The sequence below is a fragment of the Cupressus sempervirens genome, chromosome 8 (assembly GCF_028749045.1).
Source record: "Cupressus sempervirens isolate cs-2001-9-10 chromosome 8, ASM2874904v1, whole genome shotgun sequence".
Lineage (NCBI taxonomy): Eukaryota > Viridiplantae > Streptophyta > Pinopsida > Cupressales > Cupressaceae > Cupressus > Cupressus sempervirens.
Window position 1 is genome coordinate 267,172,498 of NC_143125.1, and position 22,407 is coordinate 267,194,904.

The following is a 22,407-nucleotide window of genomic DNA, read 5'->3' on the forward strand; positions in this document are numbered from 1 at the left end:
GACCTATAATGCTATGTAACCTAATCTTATCAATACCCAACCATGATGAATCTTGAAGGGGAGCACACAAGAAAAAGCAATCATTTTTGGTATGTTTGCTGGAAAAAACATCTCAGACCTATTTATAAACTCCAAACCTATGGGTTGGATCTCTAAGGAAAAACCAAGCCCTTGGCTTGGGTTTAATGCAAAGCTTTCAATAGCATGTGCGCACTATAGCACGCACGTGCATGCACTATTTAACTTTCTGTTCCCAGTAGCGCATGTGCGCTATAGTGCCTATGTACTATAGGGTGCACACACTATCAACACCTAAATTAAAAAATAAAACTAGGTGGGGGGGGCAAGGGAATAGCTATGTGTGTGTGTGAGAAAGATAGAGAGAAAGTAGGGGATGGGAGAGGGGAGAGAGTACAAGATGAGAGAGAGAAAGTGAGAAGGAGTAAAGGTGGTAAAGAGAGTATAGGATGGGAGAGAGAGGAAGTGTGAGAGAGTAGGGGTGGTAGAGAGAGTATAGAATGCAAGAGAGTAGGGGTTGCAGAGAGAGTACATGATGTGAGAGAGAGTAGGGGTGTCAGAGAGAGTACATGATGCGAGAGAGAGTAGGGGTGGAAAAGAGAGAGTGTAGGATAGGGGAGAGAGATTGATAGTAGGGGATGGGAGAGAGAGGAAGTGCGAGAGAGTAGGGGTGGAAAAGAGAGTATAGGATGCAAGAGAGAGTAGGTGAGAGAGAGAGTAGGGGTGGCTAAGAGAGAGTGCAGGATGGGGGAGAGAGATTGACAGTAGGGGATGGGAGAGAGAGGAAGTGTGATAGAGAGTACAGGTTGGGAGAGAGAGATTGAGAGTAGGGGATGGGAGAGAGAGATTGAGAGTAGGGGATGGGAGAGAGAGAGAGTAGGTAGTGGGAGATAGAGTGGGAGAGGAAGAGCGAGAGAGAGCAGAATGGAAGTGCATGTTTGTGAAAGAGAGAGAGTATGGAATGGGAGAGGGGGAAGATAGAGTAGCTCAAGAGAGAGTAGGGGATGGAAGAGAGAGTAGGCGATGGGAGAGGGAGTGGGAGAGGGAGAGAGAGGGGGGATAGAAATGTGTGTAAGAGAGAGAGAGAGAGTAGGGGATAGGAGAGAGTGTGAAAATGTAAGAGAGAGAGTAGGGGTAGCAAAGAGAGAGAGCAGAGAGGGGGAGAGAGAGTGAGAGTGAAAGTGAGAGTGATTAGGTGGTGGAAGAGGGAGTGGGAGAGGGAGAGGGAGTGAGAGAAAAAGTAGGGGATGGGAGAGGAGAGAGGGGGGATGGGTGTGTGTGTGAAAGAGAGAGAGTAGGGAATAAGAGAGGGGAGAGAGAGATAGAGAGAGTAGGAAATGGCAGGGGGATGGGAGAGAGAGGGAGAGAGAGAGAGAGAGATAGTAGGTGGTGGGAGAGGGAGTGGGAGGGAGAGAGAGGTAGAATGGAAGTGTGTAAGAGAGATAGAGTAGGGGATGGGAGAGAGAAGGTAGTGGGAGAGGGACTGCAAGAGAGAGGGGGGGAAAATGGGAATGTGTATTTATTTATAAGAGAGATAGAGTAGGGGATGGGAGAGAGTGTGAGTGTTTGAGAGAGAGTAGGAGGTGGCAGAGAGAGCTCGTATGGGATGGGGGTGAGAGAGAGAGAGTAGGGGATGGGAGAGAGTGTGACAAAGAGTAGGTGGTGGTAGAGAGATCTCATATGGGATAGGAGAGAGAGAGAGAGTGAGATTACAAGATGGAAGAGCATGAGAGAGAGTAGAGGATGGGAGAGAGAGTGTGAGAGTAAGGGATGGAGAGAGAGAGATTAGAGAGGAAGAGAGAGAACTTGAGAGAGAGAGATAGTAGGTGGTAAGAGAGGGAGTGGGAGAGGGAGAGGGAGAGGGAGAGGAAGAGAGATAAGGGGGATGAGAGTGTGTGTGATAGATGTAGAGAGTAAGGGATGGGAGAGAAGAAGAGTGGGGGGATAATAGTGTCTATGTCTATGAAAGAGAGAGTAGGGGATGGGAGAGAGTGTGAGAGTAGGGGGTGGTAGATAGAGAGTACGACGATGGGGGAGAGAAATTAGGTGGTAGAGGGAAAGAAAGAGGGGAGATGGGAGTGTGTGTGCAAGAGAGATAGAGTAGGGGATGGGAGAGAGTGTGAGAGAGTAGGGGATGGGAGAGGAGAGAGAGAGTAGGGGATGTGGGAGAGAAAGTAGGTAGTGGGAGAGGGAGTGGGAGAGGGAGAGAGAAGGGGGATGGGAGTGTGTGTGTAAGAGAGACAAAGTAGGGGATGGGAGAGAGTGTGAGAGAGTAGGGGATGGGAGAGGAGAGAGAGAGAGAGTAGGGGATGGGGGAGAGAAAGTAGGTAGTGGGAGAGGGAGAGAGAGGGGGGATGGGAGTGTGTGTGTAAGAGAGATAGAGTAGGGGATGGGAGAGAGTGTGAGAGTGAGTAGGTGGTGACAAAGAGAGCTTGTACAGGATGGGAGAGAGAGAGTAGAGAGGGAGAGAGAGAACTTGAGAGAGATAGTAGGCAGTAGGAGAGGGAGTGGGAGAGGTAGAGGGAGAGAGATAGAGACAATGGGAGTGTGTGTGACAGATGTAGAGAGTAGGGGATGGGAGAGAAGAGAGTGGGGGTATAAGAGTGCATGTGTCTATGAAAGAGAGAGTAGGGGATGGGAGAGTGTGTGAGAGAGAGTAGGGGGTGGCAGAGAGATAGAGTACGATGATGGGGAAGAGAAAGTAGGCAGTGGGAGAGGGAGAGGGAGAGGGAGAGAGAGGGGGGAATGGGAATGTGTGTAAGAGAGACAAAGTAGGGGATGGGAGAGAGTAGGGGATGGGAGAGGAGAGAGAGAGTAGGGGATGGGGGAGAAAAAGTAGGCAATGGGAGAGGGAGAGAGAGGGGGGATGGGAGTGTGTGTGTAAGAGAGATAGAGTAGGGGATGGGAGAGAGTGTGAGAGTGAGTAGGTGGTGGCACAGAGAGCTAGTATAGGGATGGGAGAGAGAGAGTGAGATTAGGGGATGGGAGAGTGTGAGAGAGAGTAGGGGATGGGAGAGAGAGAGAGAGAGAGAGAGTAAGGGATGGGAGAGAGAGAGAGAGTAGAGAGGGAGAGAGAGAGATAGTAGGTGGTAGGAGAGAGTGTGAGAGTGTGAGAGTAGGGGGTGGTAGAGAGAGAGTATGACGATGGGGGAGAGAAAGTAGGTGGTGGGAGAGGGAAAGAGAGAGGGGGGATGGGAGTGTGTGTGTAAGAGAGATAGAGTAGGGGATGGGGGAGAGAAAGTAGGTAGTGGGAGAGGGAGAGAGAGAGGGGGGATGGGAGTGTGTGTGTGTAAGAGAGATAGAGTAGGGGATGGGAGAGAGTGAGAGAGTGAGTAGGTGGTGGTAGAGAGAGCTTGTACAAGATGGGAGAGAGAGAGAGAGAGTAGAGAGGGAGAGAGAGAACTTGAGAGAGAGAGATAGGGGGATGGGAGTGTGTGTGACAGATGTAGAGAGTAGGGGATGGGAGAGAATAGAGTGGGGGGATAAGAGTGCATGTGTCTATGAAAGAGAGAGAGTAGGGGGTGGTAGAGAGAGAGTACAATGATGGGGGAGAAAAAGTAGGCGATGGGAGAGGGAGTGGGAGAGGGAGAGAGAGGGGGAATGGGACTGTGTGTAAGAGAGACAAACTAGGGGATGTGAGAGAGTAGGGGATGAGAGAGGAGAGAGAGTAGGGGATGTCGCAGAGAAAGTAAGCACTGGGAGAGGGAGTGGGAGAGGGAGAGAGAGGTGGGACGAGAGTGTGTGTGTAAGGGAGATAGAGTAAGGGATGGGAGAGAGTGTGAGAGTGAGTAGGTGGTGGTAGAGAGAGCTTGTATAGGGATGGGAGAGAGAGAGTGAGATTAGGGGATGAGAGAGTGTGAGAGAGAGTAGGGGATGGGAGAGACAGAGACTGAGAGTAAGGGATGGGAGAGAGAGAGAGAGATAGTAGGTGGTAGGAGAGAGTGTGAGAGTAGGGGGTGGCAGAGAGAGAGTACGACGATGGGGGAGAGAAAGTAGGTGGTGGGAGAGGGTAAGAGAGAGGGGGGATGGGAGTGTGTGTGTAAGAGAGATAGAGTAGGGGATGGGAGAGAGTGTGAGAGTGTGAGAGAGTAGGGGATGGGAGATGAGAGAGAGAGTAGGGGATGGGGGAGAGAAAGTAGGTAGTGGGAGAGGGAGTGGGAGAGGGGGGATGGGAGTGTGTGTAAGAGAGACAACATAGGGGATGGGAGAGAGTGTGAGAGTGAGTAGGCGGTGGCAGAGAGAGCTCGTACAGGGATGGGAGAGAGAGAGTGAGATTAGGGGATGGGAGAGTGAGAGAGAGAGAGAGAGTGAGAGTAAGGGATGGAGGAGAGAGAGAGAGTATAGAGGGAGAGAGAGAGAGATAGTAGGTGGTAGGAGAGAATGTGAGAGTATGAGAGTAGGGGGTGGTAGAGAGAGAGTACGACAATGGGGGAGAGAAAGTAAGTGGTGGGAGAGGGAGAGAGAGATGGGGGATGGGAGAGAGAGTGAGAGAGAGTAGGGGATAGGGGAGAGAAATTAGGCAGTGGGAGAGGGAGAGAGAGGGGGGATGGGAGTGTGTGTGTAAGAGAGATAGAGTAGGGGATGGGAGAGAGTGTGAGAGTGAGTAGGTGGTGGCAGAGAGAGCTAGTATAGGATGGGAGAGAGAGACAAAGAGTAGAGAGGGAGAGAACTTGAGAGAGAGAGATAGTAGGTAATAAGAGAGGGAGAGGGGGGAGAGAGTAGGAAGAGAGAGAGGGTAGGGGATGGGAGAGAGTAGGGAGGATGGGGAGTGATGTGTTTTCACATAGTGCGTACACACTTTATAGGGTATATGCACTATAGTGCATACGCACTATGTGAAATCACCTAAAAATGGTCAAAAAGCAACTTTGGGGCCCATTTCATCTATTTTCTGCTTTTGGTCTGTTATGCACTCTATTATTCTGACAAAAATCATGAGTTTCAACATAGAAAACACTATTTCAACACTTTTGGAAGCTAGCAAACACCAAATTCAATCATTGGATACGTGATTTGAAGACTTTTTGAATATTTTTTGTATAGAAAAGGTTAGTGCAATCTATTTGAAATATTGTTTGTTGATATATAGATACAAATTTGATTATAATTTGACATGTTGTTTAATATATAGTGAATTCATTGAAATTTGTATGTTTGAATGAAATGTTATTTCAAAATGGTTAGAAATTTGACAAGTCATTTGATATATGTTGTGTATTCATTCAAATAATTATAATTTTTATATGTATTTGAGTAATTTGTAATTTACACATTTTAAGTAATTCATATGTTTGAATAATCTGACATGTAGAAATCATCATCATGCTAAGGAAGAAACCAAAAACTCAAACAAATGAAGATAGGGAGAGAGATTTGGCAATTAAAAGAGATAAAATGAAATTACTACGTGAGCAAAGAAAATTTCAAAGGAATAATCAAGAATTGACTTTCGAAGAGAATCAAGAACCACCAGTACAAAGAAACAAAGAGGAAGAATTGGAAAGACAAAGAGAACGAATGAGACTATTACGCTCAAGAAGACAATTGAATTGTGAAGCTACACCATCTTCCAATGTTGGAGTCATAGCGTCCACTACACCATCTTCCAATGTTGAAGTCATATCATCCTCTCATGTTGAAGAGACACTGATTTATAGATCTGATGATATATACACTCCATCATGTCATGTCGAAGGCACAACATCAACACATCAAGTAGGTGATATTCCATCTTTTGCATCTTATTGTAAAGGCACATCATCTTCGATTCAAGGTATGCAATACACTTGACCTTATGTTGATGTTCAAAATATTGAGGGAATGGAAAAGATTATAACACCTTCTAGAATTCATTTTAGAAGACCAAAATATTTGATTGATATTGATACTAACATTTTGAAATCAATGCATGACAAGATTAGCAAGCGTACTTGTCAAAGAAAAGTTAATCGTATGTGGAGATTGTTTTTTAAAGAATTAAATATTACAGGTCAATTCCAATTATTTGTTGAAATGATGAGGAATTTGAAATTTAGGCCTATCATGAAGATTCTTGGGCTAAGAACGATGGATGATTCAAATGAATTTTTTTTTGTAAAGAAGGTAATGAGTGCTCATGAAAAAGTGGGTTCTAAATCATGCACCAAAGATAGTAATATCACAAGACGAGTACTTACATCGAAGATAGTAAGTATCCAAATGAAGAAAGTTCTACTCATGAGAAAGACAAGCAAAATATTAAAAATTGCTAGAGGTACTCTAAGGAGAGCCATGCTAAGGCGTGATAGATTGGAAGATCCAACAAAAAATGAGTTATGGACATTTAGCGGTAGACTACCATGAAAAGATAAAGAAATTAGTGAAGCCTTGAAATCATTGATCGAAGATTTTTGAAAAAATAACACATGTGCTTCCCCTAATCAAAGATATGTTGTAAGAAGGAGGATTGGTAGCCAAAATCGTGAGCCACATGTGAAACATTTTTTGGACTCAACTCAGACACAATTTTTTGCAAAATTTATTGCTATGAATGCTCAAATTCGAATAAGTTAAAGATTTTTTGAGATGGGTAAACCTTTTTATGTGAAGATAAATCACACATGCACAACTTTTTGTTGTAGGATACACATTGAATTTTCTAACCATTTTGATGTTTATAGGCATATATGTGTAGTTTTGCATTCTCAATTTGTTTTGCATGATTGTGACATAAATGAGCCACCAAAATCTTTAAGGGAATTCATATCCAATATTTTATGTGAAATAGAGGATGGCCAATAATTTTACAAGACATCATGCTTGGATGGTACGTGCTTATTTTGTGGTTCTTTGCAACTTTTATCAACTTGTCAACATATGGATAGTACACATGCAATTGGAAATGAAATAGTAGATTACAGAAAATTTAAGATAGTGACATATGCTCTAAAAGATGTTAAAAAAGGTAAAAGATGTGATTTAGTCATTGAAAAGATTCCAGTGTATGAGTTTATGAAAATTTTTTGTGAAAAGATTATTTACGAGTATGCAAGGCATACCCATAGAGCTCGATGGCTAGATTTACAATTCAAGTTGTGTCAGGATATGTTTCCATTGGATACCATTATTTTAGTTGTAGATTTTGTAGAGAACTACACACTACAACCACAAAATAAAGTGCAAGCAATGTATTATACTTCTCAACAGGTTTCCATGTTTGTTCACATAACATTCATGCATTCACCTACAAGTACAGAGGATGATAGGAAGATTTTGAAGGAGTACCATTTTTACATTAGCGATGATTGATCACATTCTACAGAGTTTGTACATGGTTGTTTTCAACTATTTTATGGAGATTTGGCTAACAAGGGCATAACATATCATCAACACATTATTTGGTCAGACAATTGTGTATCTCAATTCAAGAATGCACGTATGTTCTATTGGTTGAGCAGGATGCATAGGTTGTGTAGAATTCAATATATGTGGAATTTCACAGGGGCTGGTTATGGTAAGGGAGAGCACAATGGTGTAGGTGCATGAATTAAAAGAGCGTTGGATTGTGAAGAACTAAAGTAGAAGGATGGAACAATATTGACAGATACAAAATCCATTGTCCAATGGTGTAACGCTACAATGGGTCCAGGTAAGGAAGGTGAGTCTATGGTTTGTAGATTTTTTTGGTTGATAGATAATACTAACATTGTACCATATCAAGATTGTTGCACACCAATAGGATCTAGTGAGTTACACTCTTTTAGAAGCTCTAATGTAGGTTCATGGAGTATCCACACACAAAAAATGGCATGCTATTTTTCATCATGTACAGAGGAAAATTGGGATGACTGTGAGTTGACTGAATAGGTGGACAAATGGGATATATAGATTTTGGACCCAATTGACACCTATCATCCCCCACAAGCACTGGAAATGGTAGAGATGGATTCATCTATTGACTTTGACCACTTATCAGATCTAGTGAAACCTAAAAATATATATATTTATATATCTTTGTAATTTCAATATGTAACTTTATAACTTTTATCCAAGTATTTTTTGAATTAATTACCACATTTTGTACATTTGTCATTGCAGGCCATGTTTTTGTTATTATTGCACTTGAAGACAATGAAGAAGGGACATATTATAATTTGTGTCATTGTGTTGAAGCCAAAAAAAATTGGATCACTCAGTTATAGATGGTGAAGGTTTAGAGTACCATGTCAGTGCGGTGGTCGTAATAGGCACATGGCTTAGACAATATTCTTTGAAAAACCCTAACTTGTGGTTATTCAAGGATTGGAAAATAGAGAGGAAGATTTTTCATTATTTAAACCTTGTTGTTACATAAAATGTCCACTTGATAAAATATGGTGGAAAACCACATAATAAGATTCTTTGGAAAGTTCGCGAGTCAAACCATGAGGCAATACTTAAGACATTAAAATGTCGAGCAGATCTAGTTGGCTCATTAGATTGAATAGGGAGAGAGGGAGAGAGAGAGAGAGGATCAATTGGGTCCAAATACAATGTTACAACCTCTTCCCCAAGACTATTCACATGACTAAGGTGGACCATATTTTTATGATGTGTAAGTGATGAGATTTAGTTTTGATTTGTTTATAATCTAGATACATTATTTGAATTTATATTAGATTTTTTAATAGGACTCATTTTTAGATTAGTCGTTTGAATAAGTGAAAGTTTAGAATTTTTTGTTTAGAAAAAAATGTAATGAAAGAACATGAATATTTTTAGAATGTGAATGTTTTGTGATGTAAAGTCATGATTGTGTGCATGTAACCAAAAACTTCAAATTGGTGAAAGCAAGGATACAATGAAAGAAGTTTTCAATACTCATCAAGCAAGGGTTATCATATAACTCAGAAAGCAAGAATTTCTATAGATGGATTATTCTTAATGACAAGACAAATTAAATTTTTGTCATTCTGTAATTTTAGTGGATTAATCTTATCTTAGATTTTTTACCGTGCTAATTCTTCATTTGCAGGTCACCAAAGAAGAGGGCTAATAAAGTTGACACACAAGTGATAAAGGGTATTATGCTAAAATCATTTGCAAAATGGAATTATCAATTCACATCCTCAATATTTATTAGTGTTATTTATTCAAGTACCATTGTATGTTAATCATCTTATGCCTAGAATTGTAGAGGATCACAATCGTCAAAAAGTAAGAAGGAAAATAGGTCTTGATCTGATGATAATGGGGCAGTGACAGATATAGTTCTCTCTAAGGATTCGAAAAAATGTATATTGATGGATTTGACAAGAATTAAAAGTATACAGACAATCAATTTAGTCTTCCATAAAATGGTTCTTATATTAATAATTTTTACTATATTTATTGATTTTGTTCCAGCATTTAATGTGATTTAAGTGATGCAGGTATATATTGGGTAGGTTCAATGTATGCTTTGAATGATTTATCCATGATCATCATGAGATGACAATCTCAAAAGTGTTTATTGAGCTCATTTTCCTGGTTGCAAGACTAATTTACTCTTATTTTTCTTCCAAACCATGGTTTCTTGTAATAGATACCCAAGAATACTTGCAATCATTGCATTCCAATTTGTTGGACTTTGAATCATTATTATCATAAAGTTGAAATGTTTTTGATTTGGAAAACAGGTTTTACAGGGATCCTAAAACCCAAAGTTTTACAGCATTAAACAACTTAAAGCATAAAAGTCAGAAAAAAAAATAGCCTCAAAAGGCCAAAAACATAAAGGCCCAAAGCCTGGGAAACAAAGGCCAGGAACAGAGCCTGGCGAGCAGACTAGTGTCCCTTCTTCTCCATTGCCTACAAGATTTTTGCAGTGTCACTTTCCTTCTAGATGGCCTCTTCCTCCTGGATCATGGGGGGGAAATGCATCTGGTCCCCCTGGCTTTCTTGGATTCCAGTATCTTTCTGAGGATCCTCTCGACTGGTTCTGTGCTCTGTACTCTGCTCCATGTTCCCCACAAGATTGACATTGGTCAGATAGTCCCCCAAATTAACAATGTTTTCATTCAAGGTATGAAGGGTATCCACAATCTATTTATTCACAACCTGGTGGACGAAATCTAGCCTTTGGACCTTCTGCTTGAGTTGGGTCATTCTATCCTCCTAATTGTCACTGGGGTCTTTGCTTCTATCTTTTTCCTGGCTGCCCACCTAGTTTTTATTGCCTCTAGCCTCATGGTCCTTGACTTCCCCCCTATTGTTGGTCTGGTTGGACCTATCCTTCAGAGTCTCAATTTCTTGAAAAAGCCACTTAATGGAGCAAAAATTGTCAATCAGGCTGTTCTTTGCATTGTCGAGGAAGTTGAAACCCATTTCATAGGCATTGTCAGAGAGAACCAGAAGAGTTGGGTCAAGGAGCTCGTCATAGTGGGTTCTACTGTCGAGATCCCCCAACACCTAAATTTTAGCAGGTTCTTTAACAATGCCCATACTAACACTATCCATATTGAAATTTTGCCAGACTCTTCTCTTATTTTTCCTGATGACCTCCCCTCCCTTTTCAACCATAATTTCTATCATCTCTTCTAGGGGCGAAATGGGGATCTCTAGGGGGGAGGTGGGCATAGTGGGGCTAGGGGAAAAATCAGCATTATCGCTGAGATGATCATGGGTTGGGGTTTGGTCCAATTTTCTTTTCTTGGGGTTATCTCGGGTTACCAAGGGGGTCACCTCCTTCTTGTCATTATCTTTTTCTTTGTTGTCTTCCAACTCACTTTCCTTCTCTGCCACCAAATCCACCTCCTCCGACTCCGTATTCAACTCCTCACTAGACTCCTTAGGATGAGGGGTAGCGGGGTTAGGGGGAGGGAACCTAGGGCTCTTCCTGCTAGGGAAGCGGGGAGAGGGTTTGGCTTTTGGGGTTTTAGACTTGACAGATTTCACAACGTGTACTTCCCCTGTGTCTGAGCTAGCAGTGTCCTCCGAGGAGCCACCCGAAGCCCCAATGGACTTGACTCTTGTTTGGCTTTTCAGAAACTCAAAAATGAGGAGCAAAAGACCTTCATGAAGGGTGGATTCTTGACAGGACATTTTTTGTAACTCTCTATATTCTTAGACATAGAATTATAAATATAGAAAGGAAAGGAGATTTTCACTTTATGTTTAAAATGATTAAGCAGAACAAAATGATGGGTTCTAACTCTATCAAACCTAGGCTCCAAAGTGACATACTCTATGATGATCCTCAGAACAAGCCCCCAGAACTTCTTGATGGACTCTATGTTGTAGAAGGTGTCAATCTTTACCAGTTTTCTTTTCTCCTTGTCATTCTTGACAAAAGTGTTGACAACATTGGAAGACATCTTCTTATCCCTGAAGAAGCTAATTCCTTCCTGGGAGAAGCCTGTCACCTCCGCAATGAGACCCTCTATGATTTGGTGGGAGACACCATCAATTATGACCTTTATGTTGTGTTAGGTTTCAACCATAATCTTGGTAACCTTCGCGTTGAAACCATGGAGCCTCTCCATGAAGTTGGTTATGCCACCCTTCTGGAGTTTTTTCCAAATCTTCCCTTTTTCTTTCCAACTCTCCATTTCTCCCCATGGCTCTCTTCTAATCCTTTCTCCCACCATTGCAATTTTATGCCACTCTAACCCTAAACTCTAAATAGAATTGTAGAGCTCAAAGATGGACAAATCGCTAAGGACAAGAGCTTTAATGCGCATGTTTTTGGGTTTAACTCTGGCTTTCTTTTGCTTTTGTAATCCGTACACATTATTATGAAATGGTGGGGGTTTCACATAACTCCAATTGATTCCCTTTTTAAAACATGATTTAGCATGTGTCATCATCATAAAAAGATTTTGAGTTGGTACCTTGAATTTTCTCCTTTCGGATGAGCTCAATAGTCACCGTCAAAAAATGATTATTGTTTCCCCATGTCATCACCAAATTGAATGTGACCATTGCGTTTGCGAACCAATCAACAACCACGTTAGCTTCACGGTAGACATGGCTGACATGGTAATTTTTAAATTTGCTCAAGTCCATTTTTAGGTCCTCAATTATGCTTTCAATGGTCCATGATGGTTTGGTTACTCCTAAAATACAATTAATTATATTTAGGGAGTCACCTTCAAGCCATAGTTGTTCGATCCCTGAGTCCAGGGCCAGCTTAACAGTGAGTCTGGCCGAACTAGCTTCAGCCAAATGGTTGGTTTGGTGACCAATAGGGGAGGAGATAGAAGCAATTCCCCCTCCCAAGCTATTTCTTGGTGGGACCAGGGTTCCCCTTAGCCGCTCCATCAAAATTGGCTTTATGCTAGTTTTCGAGGGGGGAGGACCAAGAAGTCTGCTGTCTTCTTTTGATCCTGTCTTCTTTCCTGGTCTTAATTTTCCCTTCATCCTTTATGTTTCCATCTCTAGTTGTGGAATGGTTCTCTTTCATGAGGCTATCAATTTTATTTGCTATAATACGCTCAGGAGCTTCTCTGTCTCTCAATATCCTGTTGTTGCGCTCCTTCCAGATTCCCCAACAAAAGTGAGGGATAATCCAAGAACTCAAAATTTGGGATTCTAGGCCTTTGTGGTTGATTCTCCACTGAATGAAGAAATTCTAGATACTGGCTGGCGGGCATCAGTAGGAGTTCATATTGGAAGTCAGAAGACTCCATACTCTAGAGGAAAAGGGGCAATGAATGAAAACGTGATTAACCATTTCCAGGTCAATTTTACAGAGGCAAAATCTGTTGGGAATAATTTTGCCTCTTTTGGCTAAATTATCCAGGATAAGGATCTTGTCTTGCAAGAGAAGCCAAAAGAAAATGTTGATTTTGGGCGTTAATCCATGGGTCCAGGCCTTGGCCCAAATAAGTTTCTCCCCTGTTCCCACAAGGGAAAGATAGCCTGAGGCTATAGTATAATGGCCTCCAGAAGAGTCTCCCCAGACTAAGGCATCGCCTATCTGGTTGATGTTAATAGCGTTCAAAGAGGCCATCAAAGGCTCGAGATCCTATGACAGTTCTACCAGATTGTGCCAATCATTCCCATTTTTGTAGTTCCTAACTAGCATACCATATCTGCCTATTGCCTGATCAGCCCACATGCCAAATGAAGGATGGTTATTGAGAGGTTCCTGAAAAAGCTAGCTGTCCTACCAAAAAAGGATTTTGTCTCCCATTCTAGCTTTCCATTTGGCCCTGGATTTGGCAAGGGGAAGGGCCTTCAAAATACCTTTCCAAATGTAAGAACCCAATGATAGCTCAGCCCCTTGAAAAATGGAGGAGAGAGATAGGCCTCCCAGGTACTTCTCAGCCAAAATGTCCCTCCAAACTCGTGTGCCTTGGAAGATGCACCAAGGGAGTTTAGCTAAGAGGGATTGATTAAGGTGAGAAATTTTCTTGATTCCAAGACCTCCCTAGCTTTTGGGCAAGCAAACCTGGTCCCAGGCTACAAGGTGGTATCTCTTGTGGTCATTAGTTCCATTCTAGAGAAAGTCCCTCTAAATCCTCTCCATTCTGTCTACAAACTTAACCGAAATCCCAAAGAGACTAAGGGCATAAGTGGGGAGGTTCTGGAGAATCTAGTTAACTAGGGTGCATTTACCTAGCTGACTGATGGTGGCCCCTTTCTAGCCAGCAAGTCTCTTTTTGAAGTTGTCGATAATGCTTGTCCAAAAGGAGCCCGAGGGTTTTGAGCCTAGAGGAAGCCCAAGATAAGTTGCCGGTAGGGACCCAATGCCACAACCCAGAATTCGAGCAATTTTCCTCTGCCTCTCTAGAGGAGTGTTGAGGAAGAAGACAGAGCTCTTGTCTAAGTTAATAACTTGGCCAAAACCCCTAGTGTAGGAATTAAGAATGCTTTTGAAGGTCCTGGCCTCCCGAATTGAAGCTTCACCCCCCAAAATTGTGTCATCCACAAATTGTTGATGAGTGAAAGAGGATGGACCTGAAGAAGGCCTCAAACCCACTAAACAGTTGTCCTTGATCTTCTTTTGAATGAGTCTACCAAGGCATTCCGCCATGATAACAAACAGGATCGAAGAGATGGGGTCTCCTTGCCTTAGACCCCTAGAGGGGGAGAAGAAAGGAGAGGGGTGGCCATTGACCAGAACTGAAAAAGAGGGTGAAGACACAAGCTGAGAGATGAGTTTGCAAACCTAATCATTGAGGCCAAAGGCATGAAGAAAAAAAAAGAGAAACTTCCAGTCAACTCTATCAAAAGCTTTTGACAGGTCCATCTTAAAAAGGAATCCTTCCTTTTTTCCTGCCTCAAGAGAGTGGATGACCTCATGAACCAAAACAATTGAATCAAGGATCTGCCTGCCAGGGAAAAAGCCAGTTTGCTAAGGAGAGATAATCAGAGGGAGAACTTTGAGGAGCCTGGAAGTGAGAACCTTGGCAATGATCTTATAGAAGGATTTGTAGAGGCTAATGGGCCTAAATTTATCCAGAGAATCAACACCTGAGATTTTAGGGAATTGGACCAAATAGGTAGCATTAAGTTCTTTAAGCAAATTCCTGGCTCCAAAGAACTCCTGAACTGCTTTAAACACATCCTTTTTCACAACATTCCAAAAGATCTAAAAGAAGAAAGTAGGGAAACCATCTGAGCCAGGAGCTTTATCCCCTGGGAGAGAGAAGAGGGCTTGATGGATTTCCTCCAAGGAGGGGATTGCCTTCAGCATGGAGTTGTGGTAATCATGAAGAATTGGGGGAATGGTCGCTAGGATTTCCTCTTGTTCAGACCCAGAGAGGGAAGGATCAATAGAGAGGAGAGATGAGAAGTAGCAAACAACTTCCTTCTCAATTTCATCCTCTTTGGTAATCTGAACCTGGCCCTTTACAATGTTGGATATTCTATTATTAGCCCGGTGCTTAAGGGTGGTCAAGTGAAAAAATCTAGTATTGCGGTCTCTTTCCTTCAACCAACTGACTCTTGATCTCTATTTCTAGAAAAGCTCTTCCTTAGATATGATGTTGTGTAGATCCGAAAGGATGGCCTTTTCTTGCTGGCTATTATGTGCATTGTATCCTGAATGTTGGATTTCATCCTGAATAGAAGAGAGCTGATCAAAAACCTCATCTTTCTCCTAGAAGATGTGGCCAAAGTCAGTTCTATTCCAAGATTTGATGTTTCTTTTCACATTTTTCAGCTTCTGGGCAACTCTGTACATTGCAGTGCCTTTGACCTCAATGCTCCACAATTGGGATATATTATCTTCCAGTGCAGGGTGTGAGAGCCACATTTTCTCAAAGCAGAAAGGGAAGGCCTTGTTACTAGAAAGGGGGGAGGTAGAAAGAGAAATTGGAGAATTATCAGAGCCCACCCTAGGGAGGAGGGATAATCTACAGGAGTGGGAGAGGAGCCATTCAGGGGAGATGAGGGCTCTATCAAGATGAACCTGGATACTATCACCCTCAATTCTTCTGTTAGACCAAGTGAAGCTGCCACCTTGAAGGTCCAAATCTAGGAAAGCAAGATTCTAAATGAATGAAGCAAGGTCACATTTTCTATCCTGATCCAGGGCATGACCCCCCCTTTTGTCTACATCAGATAGAGGCGAGTTGAAGTCCCACATTATAACCCCTTTATTCAAGTTACAATTAGATAAGATGCCAAGGAGCTTAGTCCAGAAGCAGTTCCTTTCTTTCTTGGTATTGGGGGCATACAAGTTAAGGATTAGCCAAGATTCATTGCTTTGGATGTAAAAAACATTACAAAGAAGAGCATTAGTAGAGTTGTAAAGAGTAGTTAACTTGAAATCTCTAGTGTTATACAAGGTTAGGACACCACCTGAAGCTCCATCCAAATCAAAAGCTTTGAAGCAAAAAGTTTTACTGAAAGATATCCTTCTTACCAGGTCCCTTTTCATCTTAGTTTCTTGTAACATCAGAAAGTTAGGCCTTTGGTCTCTAATCATATTTCTAATGAGTTCCTGTTTGTGAGCCCCATTAAGGCCCCTTATGTTCCATGAGATAAATTTCATTTCTTACTTCCTGAGAAATCCTTGATGGACCTCTAGCTTCCATCTGTCAGGTTCCTTCTTGTTTCTTCTTGCATAATCTAATTTAAGTTCTTTCTTCCTGCTCCCTTGGGGGGTGACTCAATATTAGCTTTAACCCTACTTCTGGTTGAAGCAGGAGATAGGGGGGGGAAAGTTTTCTTCTGGTTCATCTTTTTCTTCTTGACCATGCACCAATCATCAAGGCTATCTGTCGCACTATTATCTAACCTATCTTCCCAAAGGGAAAGCTGAGATGGATCAGTGTTCTTAATGAGGAGATGAAGCTTTGCCTCAATTCCTATAGGGGCTAAAGAATCTCCCCCCTTGCCAGAGATGATCCCTAGAGAATCTAGAGTGTTCTCAAGGGGAAGACACTTAGCTTGGGTATCCTCTTCCCAGGCTGGGGACTCCCATTCCAGGTGATTCAACACTGTAGCTCCCAAAAGAGGGACTTCCTCTGCTGCGGGAGAAAACTATACTATAGTTTCCAGAGGGAGATTCTGCTCCACAACAAGACCCGTGGCTAAGGAGGGGGAGATTACTTGCACCTTAGGGTCCTCCAATAGGTCTGAGATTGTCTTTTCCAAGACAGGGCCCTATTCAGGGGGGGTGGACGACATTTTGCTTGGGGGGATCCTTCTGAATAGTGTCCTTTTCTACTACGTCTTTTAGGCTAACAACCTTTCTCCCTTGCGCCACAGAAAGTTTGCACCTCCATAGCATCTTCATCTTTCCCTTACCAGAAGGGCATGTAGAGAGTTTCTTTGTATGATCAGGGATGACTAGTTTCGCGATCTTCTTCTTTGCCTCATTGGGGCACTAGTGGGCCTTATGACCAGCCTTCCGATAGAGGAAGCACACAAAGGGGATCATTTCATAGAAGATTTTTTGGTTGTGCACTCCAAGTTTGGAATGAAGTTCAATGAACACAGGCATGTCTGTTCCATCTCTCACCCCAATGTAGATGCGTGCAAAATTGAGGTGATGCTTGGAAGTAGTAATCGGATCCGTTGAGAGAAGTTCCCCAAAGGTCCTAGCTATACCCCCAAAGATGTCCTCATTCTAGTATTCAAGTGGCAGTTCTGGCAGTCTTACCCACACTAGAGCTTGGGCAAAAAAAAAATCATTCAAGCTCATGCCAGATGACCATTTCTGGAGCACAAGGGAAGAACAACCCATGGCCCATTGCCCTTCACTCAGAATGCTAGCAAGGTCTTCTGAGCGAGTGAAATCGAAAGACATAAAGCCTTTCGCCATAACCATGACCGAGACCTAGCCCTTGAGAGCCCATTTATGTTTTATGACCTGCCTAACTTCATCAATGCTCAGTCTAGGCCCCAAAAATTTCCCAACCAAAGTAGACGCCATAGTCTGAATATTGTGATCCACAATCTCATCCGGGATAGCTATCGCACAAGAACCAATGACTGAATTCTGAATAGTTTTAATAGGCAGGAAAGAGGACTTACCAGAGGGTTTAAACCTAAAGAGTGAGGACCATTTTGTAGGTCCTTGCACATTTGTTTTGAAGACCAAAGGAGACTTGGTTGCTTCCTTGATTAGGACAGCTGGACCCCCAACCGTGCTTTTCAACTTGTCCCCAATGCCAGGAGCAGCCAGAGAGCCTCCATCTTGCTGTTAGTGTTCCAATCCAAGGGCCCAAAATAGACCATCCAAGGAATTCCTGCTCTTGCAAGAATTCAAATTTTGTAAACACCCGCTCTCTTTGCTCCCATCGCTATCCGCTCCCATCGCTTCTCCATAAAGTTGAAATGTTGGAAAGGGTTAATACTTGATTATGTATATTCATCCCATGTGTTTTCCATGAGGTTAATACTATTGTAACATTTTAAGATTTAATTTTGTGAATTTTTTCCTCATTTTGTACATGATTAGTTTGTTCAAGTGACATATGATGAGGTTATCTATACAACGTAATGATTGAGTTGAAGTAATTTATGAAGTAAAGGGCTATTTAATCTAGCTATTTAAATCATGCATATTTGACAGCCATATCCCTCTCTTTTGTAGTCCTTTTTCACAACACTATTTCTAACATGGTGTTGTTCAAGTTCATGAATGATCACAATATTGGTGATTATACAACAAGTGTGTGTGTTTGATGCAAAGCCCTCCTATATTCTCCTAGGAACCACAACTCAACTCTGGGATTCTTTTGTATTCTTGGAATCTACCCAAGGAATTAGAATCTACTAGGGTTCAAGATGAGCTCTTTGACTTGGTAAAATCTTCCTACAACCATGTCTAAGAGGTTATAACCCAAATCTTCAGTTTGTCTTCTAAACACTCACATTGTTCACCATGCACCTAGTGTACCCTGTTGCCTCCAACATACCAAAATTTGTCCTTAGCTTCATACCATGACCCCAACACCTTTGATCATCTCAAAAAATCCCATCTAACATGTTCCAACTCCTTGCACACTCTCAGCAACTCATCCCTTACACTTTCTTAATTTTGCCTCTTCTAGGCTTGTTCCAACTGGCTCTTGCCAGTCATGAATTTTTTGTTTTCTCCAAAATTTCCCACAAAAATTCTTAAACTATTGTGTTATTAAAATACCCTTTCCCTCACTCTAAAATTTACTCCAAAACCAACTACACTTGTTTTGTAAAATATCACTCAAAACTGGCTATTTTATTCAGCCAACTAGGCCTAGTTTAAGGCCATTTACAAAGCAACTCACAATCCCTTGACTTTTGGAACTCCCATGACCCAAAAAATTCTTAAGTGATGACTCAAATGCAAGGATTCTTCTATTTTTTTGGTCTCATGATCAACTTTACAATGGTTTTTATAAAACCCTCCTTTCTAGCCCCTTTACCCTAGGGCTTTCTAGAAATCTTACTTTGCAACGTCTCTAGAACCCCAAAATGGTTAAAACACCTTCAATTTGGTTATATTAGATTAATTCCAATGTAAAATGCAACTCTTGTTTGGAGAAAACACTAAATCCACCTTTGGAGCAATCACATACCCCTTTTTATGCACTCAAATTTTAGGGAAAGCTATACATTTATTGCTCAAACTTCAAACCTTGCTGAAACTCTCAAATATTTCTTATTACCATTAGTAGTCATCTCATAGAAAAAAAGTCTTCCAGCCTGATGCAGAGGATACGATGATGGACCCAAGCAACAACCCAAAATGAGCAAATTTGTAATAGTGTGCCAAGTGACCCTTCTAGGTCCTGATGGGAAAATGCAACAAACAGTCAACTCTAGGATGTTTTTAGGCTTTAATAGGTTTTTTATATCCTATCTAGCATGTTCCCATCAACACCTTTTAGTTTTCATACCGTGCAAGCCAAAATGCATAATTCACCCAAATGTTGTCAATGCATTTTCACAAGTCTATGACAGCAGCAAGATAAAATGATGGATAACTTTTGATTTTTTAAAATGACTTCTTGAATAAATGACCTTTCTAGATAACCTTTATCCTTATATAAAACATATGTAAGACTTAGATGCAACTCCTTGAGAAAATATCTGAGATTCTACACACTGCCCTTGTTTTCATCAATGAAGCAATAGTGCATTTACAAAGCAACATATATAAATACCCAATGTATGGACTTCAAACTTTGCATAGGCTCCTAAAATGACTTCATTTAGAAAAATCCACTCTCAATTTCAGTCTATGAGTTCCCTAACCCCATAAGCCCCAATTCACCTTCTCAAAACTCTTGTTCCTAGGGCATCACCAATCTCACATGTGCCAAGCCTTCTTGGACTAATTCAAAATTTATAAATCTATTTTTTATCACCATAAACATGAATCAACTCACAAACGCTGCCCTCCTTAAGGAAAATCTCTTCCTAATTGACTGTCCTCTCCAAATAACCCTTGTTTTCACAACTTTATTTGATTTGGTGGCCACCAATCTCAAGTTAGATCTGCATTTCATGGTTAGAAATATTTGTAGAAGATAGATAAATGGAATTCCATGAAGAAATAGTGAGCATTTCATGGAACAACCATGATTAGGTGCAAAAAACTATCAAAATGCTTAGAAATAAGATTGCTACAACCAACAGTATAGAAATTTGATGAACAAAACTTAAAGTTTGAATGCTAAACTAAGTAAAGAATCTCAAAACATGTCTACTAAGATGTTACCAATCATTCCAACACATGGAAGCACTCACAAAGCAAAGAGATCTTCAAATTACTCTTGAAACCAAGCACTTTCCTTCTATTTTTATGAGATAGTTTGTACAATCTCTGTTTACAGTATGTACAAAACAAATATTTATAGACTTGGGAGATAGAAACTAACCCCCACTAACTCCAACCGGTTTCACTTCCTATTCATTCATAAAATTTAAACTATGGAATTTCCCCCCAAAATGCCCATGTAGCCGTTACATTGAAGATTTAATTTTTTTTAACTATTAAACTATGTTTTTTAAGACCTTTTTGAATCTTTTAAGTTATCAAATAACATGCTAAGGATATGATAACCTATAGGACCCTATCAAAGGACTCTCCTACCCTATGAAATCCCTAGATCCTATTCAATGGCTCAATTACAACTTTTCCAACATTGAAATCCACCAAGACATCATACAACATTATGACTTTTTTATGCTTTCAAATGCCATGATTAGTCGAAGGATTGCCCAATTGAATCTAGGAGATTCTCCATAACCTATGTGATGACTTGGACCTCCAATGTGTCTCTGATAAGCATATGATTCTCCTGCATCACAACTTGATGACTTGGACATCCAATGTTCTTAATTTAAAAATAGATACAACTTTTTCATTGTAACATATAGGCACAAATCTCATAATTTTACTCATGTTCATCATCATTGCTTGATGGTGTAGGGGCACCAAGGTCATTCTATGAAGATATATTCATTAAATACACCAAGGACTAAGGATCCCATGGACTTCTAATACAGGGAGACTCTACCCTACAAGTGGACTCCACTTCACAAGCCCAACCCTAAAACTTAGGGTACTCAAACAACTTGGATCAACACTTAGGAACTCCTTGCCACCAATAGGCCTACAAATGAAAATACTTCTTAAATGGTTTGAACAATAAAATTTTTGGATGGAAATGTTATTATAGACTCAAACCAACAAGAAAAATCTCAAACTTGAGGTTTCTCAACACTCAACAATCAAATTTCAAAATTGTTACCAACACTTCCTACTAGGACAATTTCTAGTTTTAATGGTCAAACTACCAAACCATAAAAATGACCCCCTACTATTTTTTCATTTTAAAACACTCTTCAACATCCCCTAAGAGATTCCAAAAGATTAACCAACAACTCAGCTCCAACATCAAGTTATGCCCACTTTGTGTCACAGTCCTAAATGGCCAGTTTAGGCTGGGTTACAAGGAAAACATTAAAAAATGGGTGCATAGAATTGGTTCAACCCCTTGGATATCTGATATATATCAAAATTTTCCTTCTACACCCTTCACTTGGGTTAGATTAATAAGTTTAGGAGCCTGATCCTTCTTTTTCTTTCAAATCTAGACCAGACATAAGATAATGTTCAGTCTAGGGCTTGTTGTTAAAAATAGATGCCATGCTCCTACAGCCGTAAATATCTTCCATCTCAAAGAACCCTCTCCTAAATTTTTTTCCACAGAGTGACATTGAAATCTCACGGTGGATTTGGAAATTAGGATTTCATCTTTCTGAAACTCTCAAATTTGGAGTAAATCTGACCTACCTACACTAAAACTGATATAAATTTTTTATATACAAGATAAATACCTTAAACTAATTGAAATGGAATCTTGACTCAACCCTCTATCCAACCATATAAGGATTGTACCACCACCAAACCATTTAGGCTGTACATAATTGAAAAAATAGTAAAAAAGGCATAAAATCTAAGTTTTTTATTGACCAATGCTGTCCACTATCCATATAATGACCTTTTCCACGTGTGGGGATCAAAATGTTTTCTTTTTTAGCTCTAAGTGGTTGGGTAAATGCTATCCCTAACCTCATTCTATCCCCTTTAGTGCTAGAACATTCTCGAGCACACCGAACCAGAATGTCCCTAAGGGTTACTAAATGCCATAGGGGTGTAATCTTTGATAGAGAATATCTCAAAGCTCGTGTGAGGTATGGATGTGATTCCAATTCCTACAGGACCATGTTTTAGAGACCTACAATAACCTCTCTCACTTTTTGGAGATCACACTCTATTTTCATTTTATGATGCCATCTCGAGTGATGCTGAAACTTGCAGTATTGGCCAGTACAAAGTTGCCAACTACCAAATCTCTCTCACCTTTCATCGTGGGATTGAACTATCTACTTCATTGGCTCTGGGTGGCTGGAAAAACCCTATCCCTAACCTCGTTCTATCCCCTTCATTGTTGGAACATTCTCAGGCATGCCGAACCAGAATGTCCCTAAGGGTCACTA